Source organism: Mytilus californianus, unplaced genomic scaffold (assembly GCF_021869535.1).
Source record: "Mytilus californianus isolate M0D057914Y unplaced genomic scaffold, xbMytCali1.0.p SCAF_2, whole genome shotgun sequence".
Classification (NCBI taxonomy): Eukaryota; Metazoa; Mollusca; class Bivalvia; order Mytilida; family Mytilidae; genus Mytilus; species Mytilus californianus.
This window is the reverse complement of record NW_026262668.1, coordinates 122,614,384-122,639,332: the sequence shown is the minus strand read 5'-3', so window position 1 is coordinate 122,639,332 and position 24,949 is coordinate 122,614,384. Positions and strand designations below refer to the sequence as shown.

The window sequence follows — 24,949 nt, the reverse complement described above, 5'->3', positions numbered from 1 at the left end:
TCACTGATCTATGAAAAAAATCAAGGCTAGATGAACCCTGCTAGGTGGACATGTACACCTTACAATCTTTCCATACACCAATTATAACTGCCTCATTTCAATTGAACAAAACCATGAAAAGCTATCGTTGGTCACTAATCTATGAAATGAGGCCAAGGTCAGGCGATCTAAGAAATCTATATACTTATTTAGTTGTCGCATTAGGTGAGAAATAACGTAACTAAATTTATACAACCGTCAACGAACCGTTAGAATGAGGTCAATAGCGGGCACTGTGTACTAGATATGGAAAGAAACCCATCATAGATACCAGGCCTTAACTTTTTTCGCCAGACGTTCGTTTCGTCTACAACAGACTTTTAAAAGAGGGACGAAAGATACCAGAGGGACAGTCAAACTCATAGATAGAAAACAAACTGACAACGCCATGGCCAAAAATAAAAAGACAAACAGACAAATAATAGTACAGATGACACAACATAGAAAACCAACGACTAAGCAACACGAACCCCACCAAAAACTGGGGGTGATCTCAGGTGCTCCGGAAGGGTAAGCAGATCCTGCTCCACATGTGGCACCCGTCGTGTTGCTTATAAATGACGCCCGAATTAAACAAGTTAAAACGGCCAAATAAAAAACGAAGTTGAGCATTACATACCCCAAATTTCGAATGGTTTTGCTAAATACATCTAAGGTAGTATATTCCTTGGGTAAAAATACTTAGAATTCCGAAAAATATTTCGGAATATTCTGGTCTGCTATCTTCTGAATTTTAAGCTTTAATCTAATACTGTAAATTCAGAAATTAATGAGTGCATTTACTATTGTGAATCACTGATTGATCTGATTAATGCAAATGCAAAAACTAGGTGAAGGAAAATCATTACTGAAATTATGAATGTGAGTTTTTATAATTGCGATCGTGATACTTTCGAATTGTTCGCATTAAAAAAAAAATCGCAATTATTTCTGAGTAGTTAGGCCGCCATCGGATTAGCGTTCCTATGTGTCGTAGTCTGTGACAGATGTTATAGGCTAGAGAAACAAATTAGGTCCAAAAACTAATGTATTAATTTAGGGGATTATTTGCAAATTTTACGTATGCGTTCAGGTATGATAAAAGGTGTATACACGTATGTAGTGGCAACATAATGGTGCAATTCGCTATTTTGTAGACTACAGTTTTTAACTATCAGTTCCCATGTCCAATGAATTTAATAATGTGCACTTATTAATGAAGCTTATTCAATGATTTATCGATAACATTAAAATTGTGTTATTCAAATTCTTTGACATTTTAATAACTTTAATTCCTTTTCCGTTTTAACAAAGATGCAATAAAATTAAATACCTGTTTCTTTTATGAATCAGTTTAGTGCATACACTGCATAAATGAACACTGAGGAAACCGAAGTATATATAAAAGCACATTATAGTCCACTTACAAATACTTGTTCATCTTTACCCACAACGAAATACTGTAGCTATTTTAAAGGGAAAATGCAAAGTAGTTCATTCATCTTATTTTTGTGTATCACAGGATGCCATATTTCGTATGAATATGCTTTGGGTAAGTTTTTGTTTTTGTTGGTACGGCACAATTCATTTTCATGTTCATTTGTTGACTTATTTGTAAGCTGCTATGTAAACTATGATAACATTCCTGAGTGTGTGACTATTGTAAGAAACATGTTGAGATAACACATGTGCATGTATCATAATTATAATATAGTTATTGTGCAAAAAACAATTATCACGGTTATACTGTTTTATGCGAAAATTATCCTCAGTTTCAAAATTTAACTGGAAATATTGTCAGTTGCCCAATGCATATTTTTACACAATACAAGAACAGACTCCGTCATTTGTGGTTCAAAATAGGTCGAAATGTCTTATTCATAAAGTTAAAAAAAGTACTTAAACAATATTAACATATTAAAGTGACGAACAAGCAGGACCTTAATTGGTTGGTGATTTTTTTTCGTTATTTTTAATCCAAAAGACATATAAAACACGAGTTTGACTAAGCATCGCGTTAGAGTTTGAAATGAGCTTCAAGTACATATAAGTTAATATTCGAGTTGGAGTAAAACTGTTCCAGTTAAAAGTTGAAAATTGAGTAAACATGATGCTAAGTTCCAGCAATACACCTTATCGCTATTTGTCCGCCATTACTGGACATCACACAAGTTCCCGTAAAATTTTGACGTCATAATAGAAAATGTCTGACGCCACAATGGAAAAGTGTTTGTTGTATGACGTCAAAAGTTCGAGCGGGACAGATTCTCGGGTCAAGCGGGAATAGCGATAAGGTGTATAGTTCGGGTTCCAGTTTGACTACGAATAACAATTTTAGTTAAATGCTGTCAATAAAAATAAATTGTTTTAGAATATGAAATGTAGTAGTCAGAGGAATTGTAATGCCTTTTATGACACATGCAACAAACGGTTATACTGATGTGTGCAGTATCTGTCAGATTTCGCTACCCATTGTAGTAATAGTTTACTGATTTTAACCCGCATCTATAATGGTTTTCAATGCACAACGATATGATACCATCGACATCTTGCATTAATTTCACCTCAGTGTTAATAGGCGTCGTAAACGTGTAGCGAGTTGTGTCATGTGGCTTGTGTATTTATATCAATGGTTAGGTACCCCTATAGACAAATTGTAACTTTCTTAGGGTACCATCTTTCCTGTAACAAACACTTCACTGTTGGCATTAATTAAATGATACATCTTGTCTGTAAAATTCGAGGTCACATTAATTATATAACTGTAATTAAACTAGGTTGCAACTCCCTCACGCAAATTTAACTTTAAGTAGTTTTAGCTTAATTTTTTTTTCAGTTTAAGCACTTTTGGTTTTATGCCTCAACATCTATGTTTTTGGGTCCCAGACGTTTGGTCTCTTGTGTACCCAATGCAGTTTATCCTATGCAGTTTATCCTATTTATATATCCAGTGAATCAACCAGACTCGCCATCACGAGTTGGTTGACCGTTATGGAATAACCGTTTCACAGATGATATCGGATATGTTCCTTATGTCGTAACTACAATACCCTTCCCTTTTCACGAATGTGACCTACCGAATTAGACTATTTACCGGATTTGTAATAACATAAGCAACACGACGGGTGCCACATGTAGAGCAGGATCTGCTTACCCTTCCGGAGCACCTGAGATCACCCAAAGTTTTTGGTGGGGTTCGTGTTGCTTAGTCTTTAGTTTTCTATGTTGTGTCATCTGTACTATTGTTTGTCTGTTTGTCTTTTTATTTTTGATCATGGCGTTGTCAGTTTGTTTTCGATCTGTGAGTTTGACTGTCCCTCTGGTATCTTTCGTCCCTCTTTTATCCTATACACACACACACGTCATAATCGATGTCATATTTATATATCCAGTGAATCAACCAGACTCAAGCTGGCAGCCACTTTTAGCAGCCAATCAAGATAGCAGCCACTGTTTTCCAGCAGCCAATTTTGATGATATGTCTAAAAACCAAAAACTGTGTGAGACTCAAACGTTCCAAAAATCTCAAAATCTAGTTTAATAGAATTTAACAGCGGAATTCGACAATTTCACTGCTTGTACTGATTCTCAAAGCATTTCAATCCGTTTTAAATACCAATAATGATAGCAGCCACTTTTTTTCGGAGGACACTGTTTGTTTAATAAAAAAATGTTCAATTTACAATTTAAAATCGTTTTTTTTTCGTTCTTTTTCTCGTTTCTGATTCCTTATGATAAGGAGGTAGAATAACAATGTAGGAATAGAAAATAGATAAGATATCAAAGTACAACTTCCATTGTTGATAATAGATTTAAGTTAGTTGTGAGGAATCGTGTGATATATATATAATTCCAACCAATTTGGACTGAATGAAAAAGATGCAATGCACGATAGAAAAATTACATACATGCTTTCCATATACTCGGCATCCTCAAATATCCAGTATTTTAGTTGAAACCATTTTTAATATATATGTATGTATATATCAAGTGAAAACATTTCAATATACATGTAATGGTTATCTCTTATTAATGTGAACAAGTATTTTTCACAAAGATCCTACGTGGACTATTTTCCAAAGTTCCGAACCAGACCTAGCTCATTTCAAAGGTGTTGACCGAGGCTATTCGCCACTAAAATATTTTTCTGGGATCCGGGCCCGTCTGGACACCACAGTTTTAGTTATATGTCAATTATTTGTACTGGCACATTTGACAATCAAAATTTCAGTTTAGAATTAATGAATTGGTAATGATGCATGCCGTACAAAATAGTCCACGTAGGATCTTTGTGAAAAATACTTGTTCACATTAAAAAAGAGATAATTAACCGTTACATGTATATCGAAATGTTTTCATTTGATATATACAGAAATTGATATTAAGGTTCATGTGGACCCTTTGGCTAAAATGGCTGCATTTTCACCTCAAATTTACTCTGAGTACAGACAAACCTGCGCATCTGGAAAAGTTTTAAGGCATAGCATGCCCTAGATAAATAAACTTCTAATGCATTGTATGTTTTAGAAAATTTAAAACTTAACTGGATTTAGCAGTGCACTTTTTTTCGTCCCTGCAGAAGATGATAAAATTAACAAACAGTGGAGTTTCACTTGATATGGTCCACTCAGGTACACAGTTTAAATCACCAATTATTGTCAGGTATCTATTGTCCATCTATTGTCCATGTCAATCAAAACAGTTCACTTCAATTATTACTTGTGGGGAAGTTCTCAAACCTCTTTCCCAACTTAGTTTATTTTGGCACCTTCTGGAGGAATGAAAAAAAAGTGCACTGCAAAATCCGGTTAAGTTTTTAATTTTCTAAAACATAAAATATATTTGAATTTCATTTATCTAGGGCATGCTATGCCTTAAAACTTTTCCAGATGCACAGGTTTGTCTGTACTCAGAGTAAATTTTGAGGTGAAAATGCAGCCATTTTAGACGAAGGGTCCACATGAACCTTAAAAATGGTTTCAACTAAAATACTGGATATTTGAGGATGAAAGGTATATGGAAAACATGTATGTAATTTTTCTATCGTGCATTGCATATTTTTTATTCAGTCCAAATTGGTTGGAGTTATATATACATAACACGATTCCTCACAACTTACTTAAATCTATTATTAACAATGGAAGTTGTACTTTGGTTTCTTTTTTATTTTCTATTCCTATATTGTTTCTGTACCTCCTGATCATAACGAATCAGAAACGAGATAAAGAACGTAAAAAACCCGATTTTAAATTGTATATTGTACATTTATTTATTAAACAAACAGTGTCCTCCGAAAAAAAGTGGCTGCTATCATTATTGGTATTTAAAACGGATTGAAATGCTTTGAGAATCAATATAAGCAGTGAAACTGTCGAATTCCGCTGTTAAATTATATTTAACTAAGATTTTGAGATTTTTGGAACGTTTGAGTCTCAAATAGTTTTTTTGGTTTTTATACATATATTCAAAACTGGCTGCTGGAAAAAATTGGCTGCTATTTTGATTGGCTGCTTAAAGTGGCTGCCAGCTTGAATCTGGTAGTGAATCAAGTTAAAGGAATTTTCAAACACTAAATACTTTCATTTAGAATTCTGTGTTGTGTTTATACTAGTGTTTTGTAGACTTCTATGGTATTGTAGTAAAAGCATAAATGTAAATGCATTTGGTCATATTTGCTTCTATCATCAACTCGAGTGGTTCAATTAAGTGTATTTTTTTCTTATAGATAGAAAGATTAAGCAGAGAACTATAGAGGAGAAAATTGTTCATTTGCTAAGGTCCTCGCTTTCGTCAGAGGATAAACGGGAAAGTGGTACATGTCCAACGGGGATGGACTATGATGAAGCTACTGAAAGTTGTAAATGTTTTGACAAAAACTCTGTATACAATGAAGAAAAGAAAATATGCCAGTGTAATAATGGTTTTAAAGAATTCATCTTGACAGATAATCGTATAGAGTGTTTCAAATATGACGACGGTAAGATATTTATTAAGACCATTGTCTCTTCTTGTATAAGAGCACATAAAGTAGGTTAAAGGTCATGGTAAAAAATCAAATTCAAAATTTTACAATTCATGTAAAAGTATATATAAATGCATGTTTAAAGGAATGGCTACAATGAAATACCTAAAAGAGTGCACCACATTTTAGAGGTTATTTCGAATAGACAGAAAAAAATATTACAGTCATTCCTTATAATCTAATTCTAAATTCCATTTTTAAGGAGTAAATCATGAAAAAAAGTTGATGACGTCACGGTCACATGACAAAATTATGTCTATGAGCTGATAGAAAAAACACTTTCAGCCAATCAGAAGACGTGTTACATCCAAAATTAAATTATTCTCCAGTAAATGTTTCAAGTTTGTTCTGTTCTGTGTTTTTTGTCTTTTATAACGAAAAAAATTGTTATAGTACACATAATATTTACTATATATCTCAGCATTTTTTCATTTTTCACTTAAAACTTTCTGTTGGCTTCGTAAAACCTTAAGAAGAACGAGGAATACGATACGAATGTCAAAACAAAAACATTAAATAAAAATTTAATCACAATTAATCACAATTAAAATCAGGATGAACTCGGGTGTTTTTGAAACTAACTATAGTTCGCTTCCATAAAGAATGAACTTCACACAATCCAAATTTTGAGTTTGAATATCGACTTATCATGCATGCATGTATAGCAGAAGACGCTAACCTTGTCGAGTGGGCGAGTGACGAGTGGGCGAGTAGTCTAAGTAGTTTATCTACTGTATCACTAGCCTGTTAACACTGGATACCGCACGTGGCAGGTGCAGTCGACTCCAATCTGAATTAACTATGATTGCCAAATTTTCTGTCGAATATCTCTCGAGATACTACGGCTTCCTCCACAAATAAAACTAGCCGCCACGATAGAGGCAATATTGCTTAAAGTGCCGAAAGTGGCGACAAAAACAACAACAACTATCAATCAATTATGCAGTTTTGAAAATGTCAGTATTAAGAAAAAGTTTCCGTTTATCAACTGTAAGCGTTCCGGTGACTAATTGTATTGCCAAAACGAAAAAAACCGTGATTGAGCAAGAAACAAAGTAAAAGTATCGCTATATCAGCTTTATTGTGATCTGTTGTTATTCACGTCCTTCACTTTGCACTTAGTTATGGTGGATATTTGTAGATATTTGTCTCAATGACGATCATACATTTGTTCTGATATGCACACAAACTTAAAGGAATTAAAAAGTCCAAAACCACTAATATTTTATTTTATTTCTATAGGTGTTTTTGACCTACCTGGATTGGATGGATAGAGAGAATAATCATGTCTACAATTATGCACATTTATTTTGTACTATCTATTGAAATGAAAATGACAATCAATATTTCGAAAACATATATATTAATCAGCCGTAGAATTAATATAGTCCCCTATCCTTTCTTTTTTTTTAAAGCTCTTATATCGTTATCAACATAATGATCACCAAGACATCATATAATAATTGGTAAAAACAGAGAAACGTGATAGATATTTCAATTGAGAGAAAACACAACGAAACATAGCAGAACACATGCAAATAAAAGTTAAATGAGGCAATGCTCATAATACCCTCGATGATGTTAAGGGCATAGGATACAGTTTCGATCCCACGGAAATTTTTTCCGAAAATTTGCATACAAGCTATTTTTCAACTGGTCAATTCAAATATGTTGTACATGTACGTCTATTCGTTCAGTGTATGTTCACTTGTTTTTGTTAATATGTCTTTTGATTGAATAAAGCCATTTTCAATTGATATTTTATAGTGTGTCTTTCTATGTTGTGATGTTACACTATTGTTTCAGGTAGGGTGAAGGTTGGCGCCTATTAAAACGTTTAATCCAGCTGCATTTGTTTGCACCTGTCCTAAGTCAGGAACCTAATGTTCAGTGGTTAACGTTTGTTGATGTGGTTCGTACATGTTTCTCGTTTCTCTTTTTTTATATATATTAGACCGTTGGTTTTCCTGTTTGAATGGTTTTACACTAGTCTTTTATGGGGCCCTTTATATCTTGCTGTTCGGTTTGAGCCAAGGCTCCGTGTTGAAGGCCGTACTTTGACCTATAATGGTTTACTTTTACAAATTTTGACTTGAATGGAGAGTTGTCTCATTTGCACTCATACCACATCTTCTTATATCTATAAAAAAATATACCTTTATGTGCTAAATTTAGAGTTAAATGGGGTCGAAAGTTTTGACATATACCTAAAATTTCGGTTTCTTGGACATTTCTATCCTTTTACTTAACTTTTTTGTTTCAAAAAATAAACACAAGCGGAATTTTGTAAAACGATTTGGAATATCTTCTTTACAAAAGTATCCACTTGTGTACCAATTAATTAAAAATAATTCATTTTTATCTAATTTTCAGATTTTAGAAAACACCGGCATTTTTTGCTGTATATTTATCTAATTTAAAAAAAAAAATATTCATCGGTGCTTTTTTTCACAAAAATTGGAATAAATAATCTTCATATAGTATCAAGTCAAATATAATTTTAAAAAGAAGGGGTACATGGACTCGTTTTCAAGCTATGGATTAAAATCACTCGGAAAATGCATCTTTTCCCGAAATGTCGCAGTTTGACGTCGCGAAAAATAACAATTTACGTTAGCAACGTCATTACATCCCCTGTAACTGTATCGTACGCTCTTAATATATATTATCATTCATTTTTGAAAATTGGTGCTTGAATGACTTACTTATTTAGATTTGACTTGCATCACATGTTTTGACCTCTGGAATTTTTTTGGGAACATTTTAAATGTCGCTTACACCCCGGAAAACTTTTTGTGCAAACAAAGCAGTCGATGATAAAATTTCAAATAAACCATCGCCACCGGATATGGTTGCTTAAATGAGACAAGAACGCAACAACAGACAAAACAAGGAGAGACATTTCAACACACGGTCCTCAATACTAGACAAATTAATTTAATCTGTCGTGCCATGTCGACCAGAAAATTGTCAAAAAGTTAATAAACTAAACATCTTACCTTCCATTAAAACCATTGTATGCTTTTAATTTCAGTCGAAGGAAAATGTTTAATATAAAACATTTAACAAAAATACCGAACTCCAAGGCAAATTCAAAAAGAGGAAGTCAATAAAAAATGACAAAACCAAACGCTATCAATCAACGAAACAAGTGAAACACAACGGCTATATTTCTGACTTGGTACGAGACATTTTCCGAAGAAAATTGTGGTTTAAACCGGATTTTATAGCTAACTAAACCTCCGCTTGTATGACAGTTGGTTATAGTTTCAACTATATTGACAAATTGGGTGAGCAACCCAAACAGACATAATAGGTTAATGTGACAATAACTGGGATCCAGCAGCCAAAACTGGGTAAACATGCATCACAGGCATACAACACAACTGACTAAAAAAATTAAAAAAAACATACAAATTAATCTAACAATGATGTCAACAAAAACTGTTTTTGTCGTGATAGTACATACCGTACATGGTATACACACTTTCTCGATAAAGTACAAATTGAGTACTAGTAAATGTAAATAAAAGGGTAAACAAAATAGAATCAACGCCTAACAAAACCCTTTGTGTCCGAAATCGCACCTCAAGATCCACCTACACTAGGAATGTCCAAAGTTAAAACGTCAAAAACCAGAAAGATGTATAAATACTAAGTCACGTCAAAAGCCATACGACCAAACGAAATTATAGCACTAAGACAGATAACGGGAGAACTAAAGTAGAATAAAGCACCTAGAATATATAACTCAAGATCATCTTGTATCATTTGTGAAGTAAACACTGAATATTTATCTATTAGGTCTTGGTACTTTCCGATGAACTTTTTTAGAGAAAGAACGAGACATTCTTTGACAGAACCTATGACAAACGAGACGATTTCAATTTTGAAATTATAAATTTCCTCACCTTAGCAGCAATATACCGACTTCACCCGCGCATGAAGAATACATTTCTCAACGCATACGATATTCAAGAGCTTGCAGCTGCTACTCAGACTTTATAAAACGTCATCGGTGTCTGAGCAAACAAATGTATTCTTCATGCGCGGGTGAAGTTGGTATATTGCTGCTAAGGTGAGGAAATTTATAATTTCAAAATTGAAATCGTCTCGTTTGTCATAGATTCTAGTATTGAGATGACCGCTGTTGTCAAATTCGAGGTAAATATCTAGAAATGATGCGGAGGAAACTGTATCTGTGGTTTCTTTAATCTGTAGTTCAAGAGGATATATTAATGGGACCCAATCAGAATATGAAATCAAATAATCTAGATTCTTTGAACTTCTTGTTTTTAACAATTTCTGAAGGAACTCCGACTCATATGAAAATAAGAAAAGGTCGGCCAGGAGAGGTGCACAGTTAGTTCCAATAGGAACACCGACAACCTGCTGGAAAATTGTACCTCCAAATTCAACAAATATGTTGTCAATGAGAAACTCCAGCATACTGATCACTTGTTCTTCGGTGTAGCATGTTTATTTCCGGGCTCATTTTTAACAAAATATGTCGAATCATATCACACACAAAACAATAAATTTATAGCGTATGGTATCATTTTAATGGAGGAAAGCTTTGTTGATTATTTCTTTCAGAATAATAGGAAATGTACCTTTAGCTCCTAAAGTTTTAAGCAGTTGTTGTGTTGGATATAGAGAAATCAATGTTGAATACAGTGTCTTTATTAGTAGTGTATAAAAATAAGAAGATGTAGTATGATTGCCAAAGAGACAACTCTCCACCAGAGACCAAATGACATAGAAGTTAACAACTATAGGTCCCCATGATCAACTTTTGGGTTTTATTTAGGTGCTGGATTGGTGTTTGATTAACGTTTATCCCTCATTTGCTCTTCTGATTTCTCCGTCTGACTGTAATTCCCTTGCTGAAACTGGATTGCGCACTTCAATAAGTGTGGGATGTATAATACACAGTCACGAACGGCTTGAATGGGTACAACCATTTAAGAAACATTTCTGAGTTTAGGATAGCTTATCCTTTCCATTTCAAGCAGCGACATTCAAACCGTCTTCCATCGTTTACTGAAGAAGAACAGTCAGAATCTACATAATTGATTTTAATGTAAAACTTGTTCTTGGTCTAAATATGAATGGAATATTTTCCATTGAAATAACAACCAATCAGTTTACTGGCAATCAAATCGTTTAGTATTATTGTATCAATCGCATCGATAAATGATCAATTTGTTTGTTGTTTATTTTCAATTGACGAAGAGGACAAGAGACCTTCATTATTATACTAAAACTTAATTTTGTTCATTTCGCGTAAAACGTTTGATGAAGAAGAGAGGCGAAAGGTCGATGAACTGCGTTTACTGTCATTGAATGTAGTGTTTTTTGGTGATACCCATAAATTAGCCTCACAATGGGATGTCTCAGGTTTTATGTATTATAAAATATCAAGTTTAATGCAATGTATAACTTTCGAATTTTCAAAGCGTTTTATAATGTTCATGTGTCTAGTTGTGTTCAAAGAGGCATAACTTACCGTAGACTTCCAAATAGTTTTTCATACTCCAGAATATGTGTTTAACATTAATTTGAGTGTATGCAGATAAAACGACATTTATAAGGTTTCTTGTTGATTAAGGAAGCGAAAACAAAGCAGGAACATTGTGTTTTTCGGACGCAGCCATCAGTTAAGTCGTTATTGTCTTCAGTTGAAGTTGTAAACATGAACGGTACTATTTTATCTCATTTTTCTGTAAAGTACTTACGTCAAAGAAGGACAATGATTCTTTTTCCGTAGATATAAAAAAAAATAATTCAAAGATTACTCAATTTGTTTTCAATAGATATAAGAAGATGTGGTATGAGTGCCAATGAGACAACTCTCCATTCAAGTCAAAATTTAAAAAAGTAAACCATTATAGGTCAAAGTACGGTCTTCAACACGGAGCCTTGGCTCACACCGAACAGCAAGCTATAAAGGGCCCCATAAATTACTAGTGTAGATGCCATTTTAGAAGAACGAATTGTACGTATATTTGTAGGATATATCTAATTTTATGATCTAATATTCCAATAACTTTGTGATTTTTAGAATAGCATTTTAATATATGTCGATTAATATTTATGTTTTAAACCCATTATTGTAGAAATTAATTAATGGTTATGTCAACGCTACTGTTGATATGATGTGATTATTTGATTATGAGTTTTTTCCCTCGATATATTTGTTTGTAAGTATAGAAATTTAACATTCCTGACATTCTACTTTTTTTCTATAAAAGTATGCAGATTTAAATTTTATCAATATAAAAACTCTTTTTTCAAAGTATGCTTGATCATATTGAGAAAACCTTCGATACATTTTGTTTAAAATTACTACATCAATTAGCATTGCTGAAGATATATGCATGTAGCATTCCCAGTGTGTTAAAAATAATTGTGTTTATATGTTAGTTGTGTTGTATATCTATGCTGTATGTTTACACAGTTTTGGCTGCTGGAACCCAATTATTGTCACAGTAACCTATTATGTCTGTTTAGGTTGCTCACCCAATTTGTCAATAAAACGGAACTATAAACAACTGCCATACAAGTGGATGGTTTTGCGAAATATACAACCAGGTTTAACCTACCATTTTCTTCGGAAAATGTCTGTACCAAGTCAGGAATATGACGGGTTTTTTTTCCATTTGTTCCGCTGGTTGATAAAGTCTCACGTTTGATTTTGTTATTTTTTATGAACATCCCCTTTTTGAAGGTACCTTGGAGCTCGGTATTTTTGTTTTACTTTTTTGACTAATAAAAAAGATATATGTCAATATAGCTGAAGAGAATATGCGTAATCCTTGTTAAGGTACTGAATAGTCACACGGTATACTAAACAATGTGCGTTTAATTATTCTAGAACGTTCAAGGTAATACGTCGCAGTCTTATAACAGAAAACATGCAAAACTACGGAAATGTCAAAAAAGATAACCACATTTGCTTTACTATTTGATTACGTGACCGTAAAGCAGATACAAAACATCATATAAATGTTTGTTCGATTGCTCAAAATAATTGTATATTTTTGAAAAACATATCAACTAATTGTTTCATACATATAGATTATCATTATAAATTTGAATAGTAATTCTTTTTTAATCTGAAATCCCATGGTCCTCTACAGCTGGATCGAACACATACTTTACAATATGTTCACCTTGATATGTACTTTGTAAAACGATACAATAAAAAACATGTTATTGAGGAAGTTGAATAAGTACACCAAACAGTACGTGTACATAAGTTAGCTAAGATGAAATGTGTTAAAATTCAAGTATATGTATTTCTTATACTTTTTCTAGCACAAAATATGATGTGTGTATTTGACAGTAAGTACTGGCATGTATTTATAGTTAATGATAAAGTTAAATGTATCTGTTGTGAGTTGAAAATTTCCTTTCACTAATAATGTAAAAATATTTTTAAAACTGCAAGTTTTACTTGGGCTTTATTTAAATATAAGAAACAAGAACTAAGTTATAATAGAGAGGCGAAAGATACCAAAGGGGCATTCAAACTTATAAGTAGAAAATAATCTGACAATGCCATGGCAAAAAACCAAAAAAGACTTAAAGACAAACAACAGTACACTAAACACATCATAGAAAACTAAAGACTTAGCAACACGAACCCCACCAAAAAACCGGGGGATGATCTTATAAATGATGTAAGTGTTAGTGATACGACGGCTTTGTGAAATGGATCAGGATTTCTTTATCATTTGTATAGCAGAACATTTACATCTGACCAATAGTGTATTTATACCCCACATGATATAGATTACCAATACACCACTTACGAAAAGTTTGCCCAAATCCTAACTACCAAGAGTTTGCACATACTCCGCATGTTGCAATTGACCACTTAAAACCTTACCATAGTACTTAGTTGTTAACTTCGGATCAGTGAAAAATTAGACACCAAGTACGACCACCATATTTCTGCATTTAAAAGATTTATTATCATTAGTGCATTTTGCATTTTGCATTGGATATTTATGTTTTGTGTACTCTCTTTTATTGTTTCAAATATATTTTTGTTCTCCTCTTTTATTACATACTTTTCTGTACTCCTCTTTTATTTTTACATATTTTTCAAGTAGAAAATTAAGCGTTTTATTTTTTTCTCGTTTTCATATCATTCGATTATTGTGCTTTAATGATATTTTGAAACACTGAGCTTTAAATAGTTTTGTAAAATATCAATAAGCATTGCATACCATGTATACATATGAAAAAACTTGGGTAATAAGAGTTTGTCATGATAATATTGTTGCATACTGTACGTTGTTGGAATTTTTAGAAATATATTTGCACTAGGCTGCTGCCTCCTTAATTTGTTGCCAAAATCGTCATTAGACTTTCTTCACATTTGAATCATATTTTTACAAATAAAAGCTGACTTATGATTCCAGCCGCTGATATATGTCCTACATATGCAACATACCAAACTGATACTCAGACTTGTGAATGTGATAGTGGTTATAGATGGGAAGATACAAGTCATTTGAAATGCGTACCATATAGTACAAGTACGTATATATTATTTCGGAATTATCAATAGTACGAAATGCAATGCAAAATGTATATTTGTTAGATGTCTTTGTTCGTTATAATTTGGTAATCTAATCTCAAATCTGTGTTAATCGTCATTTCACAAGTGTAGCCTACTGAAAGTATTTAGGACTCAGGCGCTTTTGCGTTGCCCCCCCCCCCCCTCCCCCCCCTTTTTCCTTCTTTTTTTGTGTTAATGATTCATTAATAATTGTTATTAAATATCTCCACTTATTTCTCTTTTTTGTGTGTTCTTGCTTTTATAAATACAACTTGACTTGAGACCTTAATGTAATACGTACTGCCAATCTAAACTACAAGTAATATTGGATTTGTGCCTCCAAACAAAGGAGTAAATAAGTCCGCCTAAACCGGTGGCAGTACCATCTTGCACTTTGAGAAGTGACCTTTCGCTCTTTGTTGAATGCCTCATTATGAATGGGACTATAACAACAATTAACACATTGCTTTGGGTTCTGTCAAGTGCGATAGTTGTAAAAAGAACTATCGGAAGTCATGTTTCTGTTTAAATATGAAAACAGGGGAAAAGTTAAATAATTAAAAGAATGTCACACATGAAATGTATGCATGCGTCTTTTTTTTTGACTGTTTTTAAACATTTCAAAAATGTTAAAGCTTTATATTATATCTATATCACTAAACACAATATCAATAAAAACATGTCTACGCCAATTAGATAACAAATTATGGCAACAGTAGTTTTCCGATGTTCAAATCTCAAATCATTTAAATCGATTAAGAAATCAAATCAGAAAAACATATAAAACTGAAAGAGAATGTTACCCAGCAAGACAAGATAAAATAATGGAAATTAAATTTAACGTCCATTAGAAGAACAACAGAAGGGAAGAAATAATAGATATGTATGTTTGCAACATATGTTAAAATTTCTAAATCACTCGTGGTTAAACAAGTTTTGGATATAGCAGTAGTGCTAGTTTTCTTCTTATACCTTTGTGATATGAATACTAAACATATTCATAAACCAGTTAAAATTGCGGTATATAGTTAACTTCAGGCGTATCTTATGGTAGCACGGTAGTATTTGCATTCCAGAATTTAGGTTGCTCTTTTGTCTACCCTACTTAAGTCAATGTATCTGAACATTATGATTGGACAAAAAATACAGTATCAACTGAACATACTTTCCCAAACTGAGGGATGAATCAGGTGTAGAAAAATATGAAATAATTTTACATACAGATGAAAATGAATTTTTGAGAATTTTTTTAAATTTTGTATTCACTGCACGATAAAAGACCTAAAAGCACTAGTGGCCTTAGATTCTTAAAGATAGCAAAAAAAGTAAACGGTCATGATACATATTCAAATTCATTTCTGAATAGTAAAATGAAAGTACTTTAGTTAACTGTGAATGTAGAATTTTTAGCAGTGTTAGAAAGTGGTGAAAATTCTAAAAAGGCTATCATTATCCCTTATGGGCCAGGAAATACTACCGTGCCACCTTAAGGGGGATATACATGTTTACACTAAATCAATGAAGGATTTTTTTTACCTATGCAATTTGTAAGTTTATCAATAAAAAGTTGATTAAGGGCAACTATGATAAAAACAGACCTTAAATTCCACCCCTGGGAGTGAAAATTGCTGATTCAGCAAATTTTGCCTGATCTGTGGGTAATAAAGTAAAAATTTACCTAGAAAGTAGAACTTCATTATTTTTATGTAACTTGCAATACATTTTTAATTATAAATGCTCGCTATAACTTTTCGCAGTGTCTGACACATGTGCAACCACTGGAATTTGAGACGCGACATATTTTATTTGCCTGTACATCCTATTATTTTCACCGAAATAAATAAATTGCATAATTTCTTATTTTTTTCCACACAAGTACAGCTTTACTAGTTTTCTTTAGGTTTAATTTGTAGTTCTGTGGTAACATGACACCAGTATGAGCTTTTTTGGAACCAGCAAGTGGTTAAGGGGGTCCTTACTTATTCATTTAGCCCTCATATTTGACTGAAATAGAGATAGCAATAGGGGTTTCTTTACACTGACAAGACATTTTTTTTACAAAGAATGTAATTATGATTTTATCAGCAAGATTAAATAGTTTATTCAGTTTCCATGCAAATGTCATTAATTGTTTTGATTTTCTGACAATGAAAAGCACAATAAAGGTAAAATGATTATGTAAGGGGACATAATTTAACTTAATGCATACATGAGAAATAGACAAACAGTCAACTTAGAGATATATTCTAGTACATATATTGTCAAAAAGATTTTAGAATGATAGTTAACTGCCATCTAAAGAATCTTGTTGTGTTGCCTTCATAATCTGGAAATGCTTAAAGTAATGTAAGGCATGCTGTAAAATGTGGAATGGACTTGAATATCATTTTTCATGATTTGGTGCTTAAACTGTTTCTTTCAGTCAGATTAACTATAAATAGAGTTGGCAATCCAATAATTCCTCCTGAATCACCATGTTTGACTTCTGTGTTGATTTTGATTGTGCGGGAGGGGGCCTTATATCTTCTGGTTTGTGTGTCCGTCCGTTCATCTGTCCCATACTTAACAAGTTACAGTTTTTGGTTAATGTAGTCTTGAATGAACTTAAGTACACATGTTTATGATTACTTTCTTTAAACATACGTCAAAAAGGGTTTTGACAAGATTTCTCCGTTTACTGCACAACGAAATGTGAAATTGCAAGTAACCTGCGCTTGATGTCTTATAATAGAAAAGAAAGGATATGAGGTATTCATCCATGACACAAAAAAAGAAGGAATAGCGCTTTTATTGCTGTTCTTCATTTGAAAGTCACAGCGAGGCTTTCAACACGTAACAAAAAAACTCTCGCCTCACTGCAAGTTTAAGAAAGACTGGTAAGTGCGGATTTTTTTCCAAACTGACGATCACGCCACAACTGTGAATTGAAGAACAAAGCCATGGAGTAATACCAATAAAATTATAAATCTGGCAAGAAAATCAAACATGTACGGTCATAATTCAGCCCGACAATCACACTGAAGAGTGCAAAAACAATGCAAACATTAAGACAACCACGGGGTACATCGAGATATAGGATAAATAACATGGCAGGAAATAAAGTATGTATAGGAAAAAATAATTCGGATATACTATGTAAGATGTAATACCACCAACTCGGGCCCGGTCATATGAAGTTGATTGATAACGTTTGATATTATCAGTTTTTATAGACTTCTCCTTATTTTTTTTATGAATTATCCTAGTTCAGATTTTGACTTTTGACTGCTCTCTGAACACAGGTGCGTTGGTAAAGCAACTTTCAATTAAGCTCCTTCAAATCATATTATATGTTTCAAAAGCTATATAAAGAGTATTTAATCTTTTACAAGATTTGAGATTTCACTTAATTTGTCATCGTTCTTAAATTTTAGTTAAAAGATAATGTATTCGCTAACTTAAATAAGTAAGTTATAAAATGTTGCAAAAGTTCAGATGACTTATCAAAATTGTCAAAGCGGAAATAGTGTGGTTCTGGAAAACGACAAAATGTTACCATCAGCCATTAGTTACGTACAATAAAGAGATAAATATACTATATACATCATCAGTCAACATAGTTTTCGTACTGAAATCAGTATCAGGTATATTGAATCATTAATTTGAATATTTATCATTCACTATTTCTTATAGACAGTTTTAGCAAGGTTAAAGCTTTGACTTTCATGTATTTTCAGGTTATGAGATGTTGCTATGTCCAGGACTGCTAGTATTTTTGGTTTTTAATATATTGTTGTATTTGTTTGTTTGTTGATATATGTACAACAACAAAATTTAAACATCATTTAAAAACAAACAATTCTTTTCATATAGCTTTTCCGGACAATCCTGGATTGGGGCAAGGATGATGTCAAAACAAGGAAAACAAAATCAAGAATTATTTATTGCTCCAGATTTCATCTGTAAAATAAGAAGAACATATTGGTTTTGTATTTTCTTTAGCATCTATCACATATATTTCTTTTCCAGTAAAACCTTTAATTTTATATGGTAGAAAAAAACACATATGTTATCAACATACAATAATATAAGTGGTTTTAAAAACGAAGAAATCTGATCCACATTGCGAACCAGTGATGTCATACCTAGCCAAAACATCACAGAGAATAGCAAACAACATTTCTAACAGAACTTTGATTGTCTTTATAGTGTGTATATATATATATATAATATATGAACGTTGCCGGAACATTAAATGTTACGTGTATTTCGATAAGTTTAAAAGAGAGGCGATAGATACAACAGGGACATTCAAACTCATAAGTCGAAAATAAACTGACAACGCCATGGCAAAAAAGAAAAGACCAAAAGACAAACAACAGTACACAAAACACAAAGACTGAGCAACACGAAGATCAAAAACGGGGGGTGATCTCAGATGCTCCGGAAGGGTTAGCAGATCTTGGTCCACATATGGTACCCGTCGTGTTGCTCATGTAAGTACAACCCCGGTGATAAGTCTAATTTGGTACCTCTCATTCGTGTAAAGTGGACGACACAACAAACTTTTATCCTGGCTCGTATTTTCAAGCATTATACATTTTTTTTATTTATCCCGTAAATTTATCTGGACGCTTTAAATTTTAGTTTTTTATTCGAAAATTAGTTAATTTTCTTTTTTTCAGATATCGACATGGCTTATTCATGGACAACTGAGAAAACCCATGAATGAACTGTGATGTAAACAGTTATTCTAACCTTCTGTTCTTTTAACACAGAAGGAGGAATATATACAAATGAAAGAAAACACCATTTGTGTGCCTATTATTTTAAGAATAGTTATGACTTTACTGGGAAAATCAATTCTGAAAAGACTGTTTTTAAATTGCATACGCATACTTATGAAGATTTATAATTCAATAAATCGTTGCGACACCTGAATTTATTATACTTTAACTGGAGCTAAATAAACTTTAAAGCAGGTAAACAGAAGTCCAAATTTGCACTTAATCCTACCTCAAATATAAAGAGATATTATTGTGGAGGTAGCATTTCATTGCAGGGTTTTATTAAAACATGAGACCCCAAAGCACATGCATTACTCATCTGGACCTTGTTTGAGTTTACCTGATACAATGCAATTTTAATATTTCCAATAGTGTCCGAGAAAACCCTCAAGTATGGGTAAAAATTATTCAATAGCAGACATAGAAACCGTTAGTTTTCTCGTTTGAATTGTTTCACATTTTTCATGTCGGTGCATTTTGTAGCCGACTATACGGTACTGGGTTTTCTCATTGTTGAAGGTCATACGGCGGCCTATTATTGGTTACATCCACTTCCGTTGAACACTGGTGGATAGTTGTCTCATTGACAATTATACCACACCTCTATTTTTATAATAATAAGTCTTCTGAAAAGTCAATTACGATTTCAGTCATTTTGTCTGATTTGTAGTTCTTGTCCTGTTGATTATTGTTGCTCCAAACATGTTCTATCTATCTACTATAGTTTCCGCCTTAAACACACATATCGGTCATTGAAAACAATAGTGGTTTACCGAGGTCTTTTAAAAAATTGATTCATCTCATAATTCGACTAAGAACACAAACAAAACTGAATGAATCACCAAAAGGGACGATACTAGGTGCGTCGACAATGTACGCGTTTCCTGCTTTGCACGAATGACTAGCCACCACTCTCAGTCAAAATGTTACAATCAGGAACTTAACACAACTGGTAGAATTTCAGATCAGACAACTGTATTGGTTTTTAAAAATCTAACGCCTCGAAAACATGGCGCTTGTTAGTTCAGACACCAACACAATTTATCGGTCAATAAATTCGTGTTGGTGATCGTAAAACATATGTATCCGCAGTGTTGATTTTAGTCGAGCTGCCCCACAACTCTGTTGAATCAGTTTTTGTGTAAGGAGCACAACCTTGTTAACTAAATCCGTATAGTGGTAGAAGCACAACATAAGAACAAAATGTAAACAAAAATGTTGGGAGGGGTTTATTCATCAGACGTAATTTCATGTACTGAAATCTAGTTTTAAGCCAATTACAACTGATAAATAAAATCAGTTTTCCAAGACCAAAAATATAAATCAGTACAAATCTAACGGGTTATGTAAAAAGACGTCATAAAGAGTCTGCGGAACGTATGATTTTGAGCAGTGCCAAAATACAACTATCGGAAACATATAGGACGATGAATGTTCATAACTGTAAAGCAATATATATTAAGTTATTGAAACCAAATCAATGCTCGTACTGGTAAAGACAACACTCAGATATCATTTATTAAGTTCGTTATATATAATTTACTAGTATGAAAAAAGCGTCTTAAAATTTGAAGATTAGAAAGAAACACTTTTTCTACTAATAATGTAAATAAATAACGAAGGAATGACGATAAAATAATGAACAAAAGTCATGTTAAATGTAGAAAAGAAGAGTTTATCTTAGTTTGATATGATAAGTAGGAATACGTACATATGTACATACTTGATCTTACATATTTGAAGGTAGATTGCAATTTGACTTGTATCTAGATAATCAATAGATTAAAAAATATATAATTTTACCTTGGTAAAGCTAGGTATTTAATAGAACTCAGATGATGACAATACCCAGCCTCATTAGGTTCGTTCGTCGTGTACGGAATTTTATAAGAAATCTCTTATGATACATAAAGCTACTATTATGTGCGTGTGTGCTGTTATGAATAGTTGTATGGTATATTCAAATAACTATGTTAAAAATTTAAGGACTACCTTGTCTTTTTGTCATACATGCCAAACAACATTTGAACTATATTCTCATATGTTACCTTAAACGAACACAAAACATCAAATTACTTCTATTCAGCTGCACAAAATTACTCGATACTTTTCAATTATCTTAAATTATTTATCCATCCATAAAGATCATCATCATCAATTGAAATTCTCGTCGTAGTCAACAATAAAATCCAGTAGTCACCTCATCTTGATCGAACAAATACCTTACAACATTTTGACCTTGATTCGTACTTCTATAAAGTTCATAATATAAAAAAAACGTTTCGTTTTGGAACTTATTTCGAACATTTAAAAACGAAACATATATACAAGTTGACTAAGATGACATGTGTTAAAATTCAAGTGTATGTCTTTGCAATGCTTCTTTTTGTTGTACACAATGGGAACTGTGCAATTGCCAGTAAGTGTTTACATGTATTGATATGTATATGTTTATTTGTTGATTGTTTAAAACGTTGTCATTTTTGTAATTTTAGCAGTATCTAAGAAAGCTTTTCAACTGCAATCTTTACATGCATTTGTGGCCTTCGGCTGTTATCTGTTCTTTGGCCGGGTTGTTGTCTGTATGACATATTCCCCATTTCCATTCTCAATTTTATGTTACTTACATATAATAAAAAAAGTATAAATAGTTACCGAATTCAAAGGTAAATTCAAACAGAGTTTTAAACTTTTTACAGTGGCATTTTACTGCTGCTCGTTTAATATTTTGATGTTGATATTTTATTGCGATAATTTCAAATGCACAAATGCAATAATTCGGGTATTGAAAACCTCATGGTAAGAGGTAAATGTTCTGTTATCATAGAATTAATTAAAACCCTCGTCCATTATAGAAATGATCGTATGACTTTTAACTTAATATTTCCAATCCATGTGTACCTTGGGTATCTCGTATTCCTGCATTTGAAGTCATTCATATTTATTAGGTTCTTAAAGCTTTGGAAACTACGTTTTGCTTGATAATGAATGATTTCGGGTTTTTTTCATCATATCATTCGATCAGTGTACTCTTGTGGAATTTTCAACACTGAACTTTGAACAATTTGTTAAACATTCAAAGTCGTACGTATGTCCTTTCAAATAAATAAATAATCATTATAGAGGACGATGTCCTAAAAACAGTATAAAAATTAATGATCCAAATTCGTCAACTTTTTAACAACATTAGGACCTGTTGACGGAGACTGCCATGTTGTAAATAACAATATGTTCCAGAAAATTTGAATATCTGACTACCAAACGTTATGACGAACATAATACGGATTTTTGCCTTTTTCACAGGTAACACCTACCTCTTATTATACATTGAATATAAACTATCACCGATTTAGGACTAGTTATTTTGCTAACCTTTGAACACTCTAGGTTTTTTCTTACAAAGTCTGGCTCCTCTTTTGTTCAAAAATGAACTCGATGTTATTTTTTTTCAAATCATCGTCAATTTATTCTTCGTTGAAGCTTCTGTATCGACAAACAGAAGTTAACTTATTATTTCAGCAACAGTATTATGTCCTAAATATGCAACATACCAAACTGAAACTCAAACTTGTGAATGTGTTACTGACTATATATGGGAAGATAGAAGTCATACACAATGCGTGGAGGACGGTACGTATACACGTATCTAACGTTTTACATTGGAATTTATTAACATACATTACACAAATCAAAAGAGCGCGTCTTATTCAAAAACGAATAAGTTCGTAATTTTACACCGATGAGTTACTTTTGATCAAGATGTGAAAAGAGTAAGACGCTGGTTTACATAGAACATTTAAGGATATTACTTTCGCATCGAATTGTTCAAAAATTTCGTATTGTTAATTTTATTACAACTTTGGTGCTGTACAGGTTTAAGTTTGACATGAACCTTTAACTAGATTTCGTGGTAAATTATATTTTTTATATGTTGATGTATAAATGAAGCTTCCCCCTTTTTTAATCTCAATCAAAACAACAGCAGTTTCATAGAGGGACGTAACATATCATCTGTTAAAAAATCACTTTATATATTATTTAATGTCGGTATACCAGACACCAAAACCACGGATAAAAAACCCAGATGAGTGCGTGCTGTCAGTGGGCGCTAAACAACAAAGAGTTTGATGGTTCATTACTACGTCAATTGTTGTCTTTTCGTCCATAGAATATCAGATATACAAATATGTAGTATTAAATCAAAACACCATTCGTGTAGATAACACAAATTTATATTTTCAGTTGAAAAAGGGTTCGGCAATGAACATTTGGATGGCTAAGAGCTTCGACAGATGAAACGAAATAATGAATGAACTTTGCCCTTAGGAACGGCACAAACATAATAAATTGTAACAGTTGATTATTTTCATTAATTGTAAACTATGAATTAATAGTTTTACCTGAGGTTGAAGATGATTTCACAGCAAGTTCTGTTATGGAAAAGAAAATCAATAGACAAAGTGAAATTGATGTCGAACAGAACATATATTTCTTTGACTGTTTTGACCCCCAAAAACTTTCTTTAACAGGTTACAGGTAAAACGATAATGTAAATAACGTTATTTGTGCATCTCTGATATGAAATCAAACAATATAATCGCCATTATAATATTGCACGTGCTTCTTCTATTTATTTTTATCTGTATTGGGCCATTGAAAATCGATAATCTTTTATGGTCATATAAATAGTTTATTAGATGACACCCGGTCCAACAATGATACCATTTACGATTTCGTGCATTACTTTTTCTTCCCGTGTGAATTTTACAAATCTAATACACGTTGAGGTATATATTAAGGGCATACGATAAAGAAAAGATTCAGATTATTATCAGAAGAAACATACACAAAACATTTTATACTGCAATCTTGGTAACTATCAAATAGGTCTTATAAAAATCCTTTCATTGCCATATAGCCCAAATGACAGCGGTCATACAAATGTGATTAGCTGCCTGAAGGTTATCATACATTGTTTTTACATACATCCGTGGCCTTAGTCTGTATCAATTTAGATGAGAAATGTTTCCGGCTTGGAATTTGAAAGTTTGGGTTAAGTTTTTCTATAAATTTCTTAAACTTTTGCTTTCAACTGTTGAAAATGGGAGTAAATCACTTCTAGCAATATACTTGAAAAGTGAATCTAAAGCTTTGTTTTGCTTTGGGTCATTTAATTGATATTTCTGAATACCAGATGGATTTAAAAAGTTTGCCAAGATTGATAGTTCTTCTGGGTCAGGCTTTTATATTTCGAAGTATACATCTCTGTGTTTTCTCACAAAAGAAATAACAGAAATGTTTTAAGGAATTTATTCTACCATTATGTTTTTTTTTATTTATATATTGTTAACTTAATCTCAATGTTAATTAATTACTTTAAAATCACAAAAGAAAGGAATTGATTAATTGCTATACAAACTAATTAGTGGTTTTTGTCAGGTGTCAATTGTCAATCATTCAACTTATTTCTTTCATGTTTAAATATCATGTATTGGTTTTTCAATGACTATAATGGTATATGAAAACGACTACAAATACAAAACAATTTTACTTTTGTATGTTTAAAAATAG

At 32.5% G+C, this 24,949-nt stretch overlaps 2 long non-coding RNA genes across 2 annotated transcripts; both read left to right on the top strand.

Annotated features, from left to right (window-relative positions):
- The first annotated feature begins 1,399 nt into the window (after nt 1-1,399).
- Nucleotides 1,400-7,791, top strand: LOC127728830 (uncharacterized). Its single transcript, XR_007994392.1, has 3 exons — nt 1,400-1,570; nt 5,744-5,995; nt 7,283-7,791. It is a non-coding gene; the product is annotated as an uncharacterized LOC127728830 (long non-coding RNA).
- A 5,496-nt stretch (nt 7,792-13,287) lies between these two features.
- LOC127728829 (uncharacterized) lies at nt 13,288-18,557 on the top strand. Its single transcript, XR_007994391.1, has 3 exons — nt 13,288-13,387; nt 14,473-14,589; nt 18,465-18,557. It is a non-coding gene; the product is annotated as an uncharacterized LOC127728829 (long non-coding RNA).
- The last annotated feature ends 6,392 nt before the right edge of the window (nt 18,558-24,949 follow it).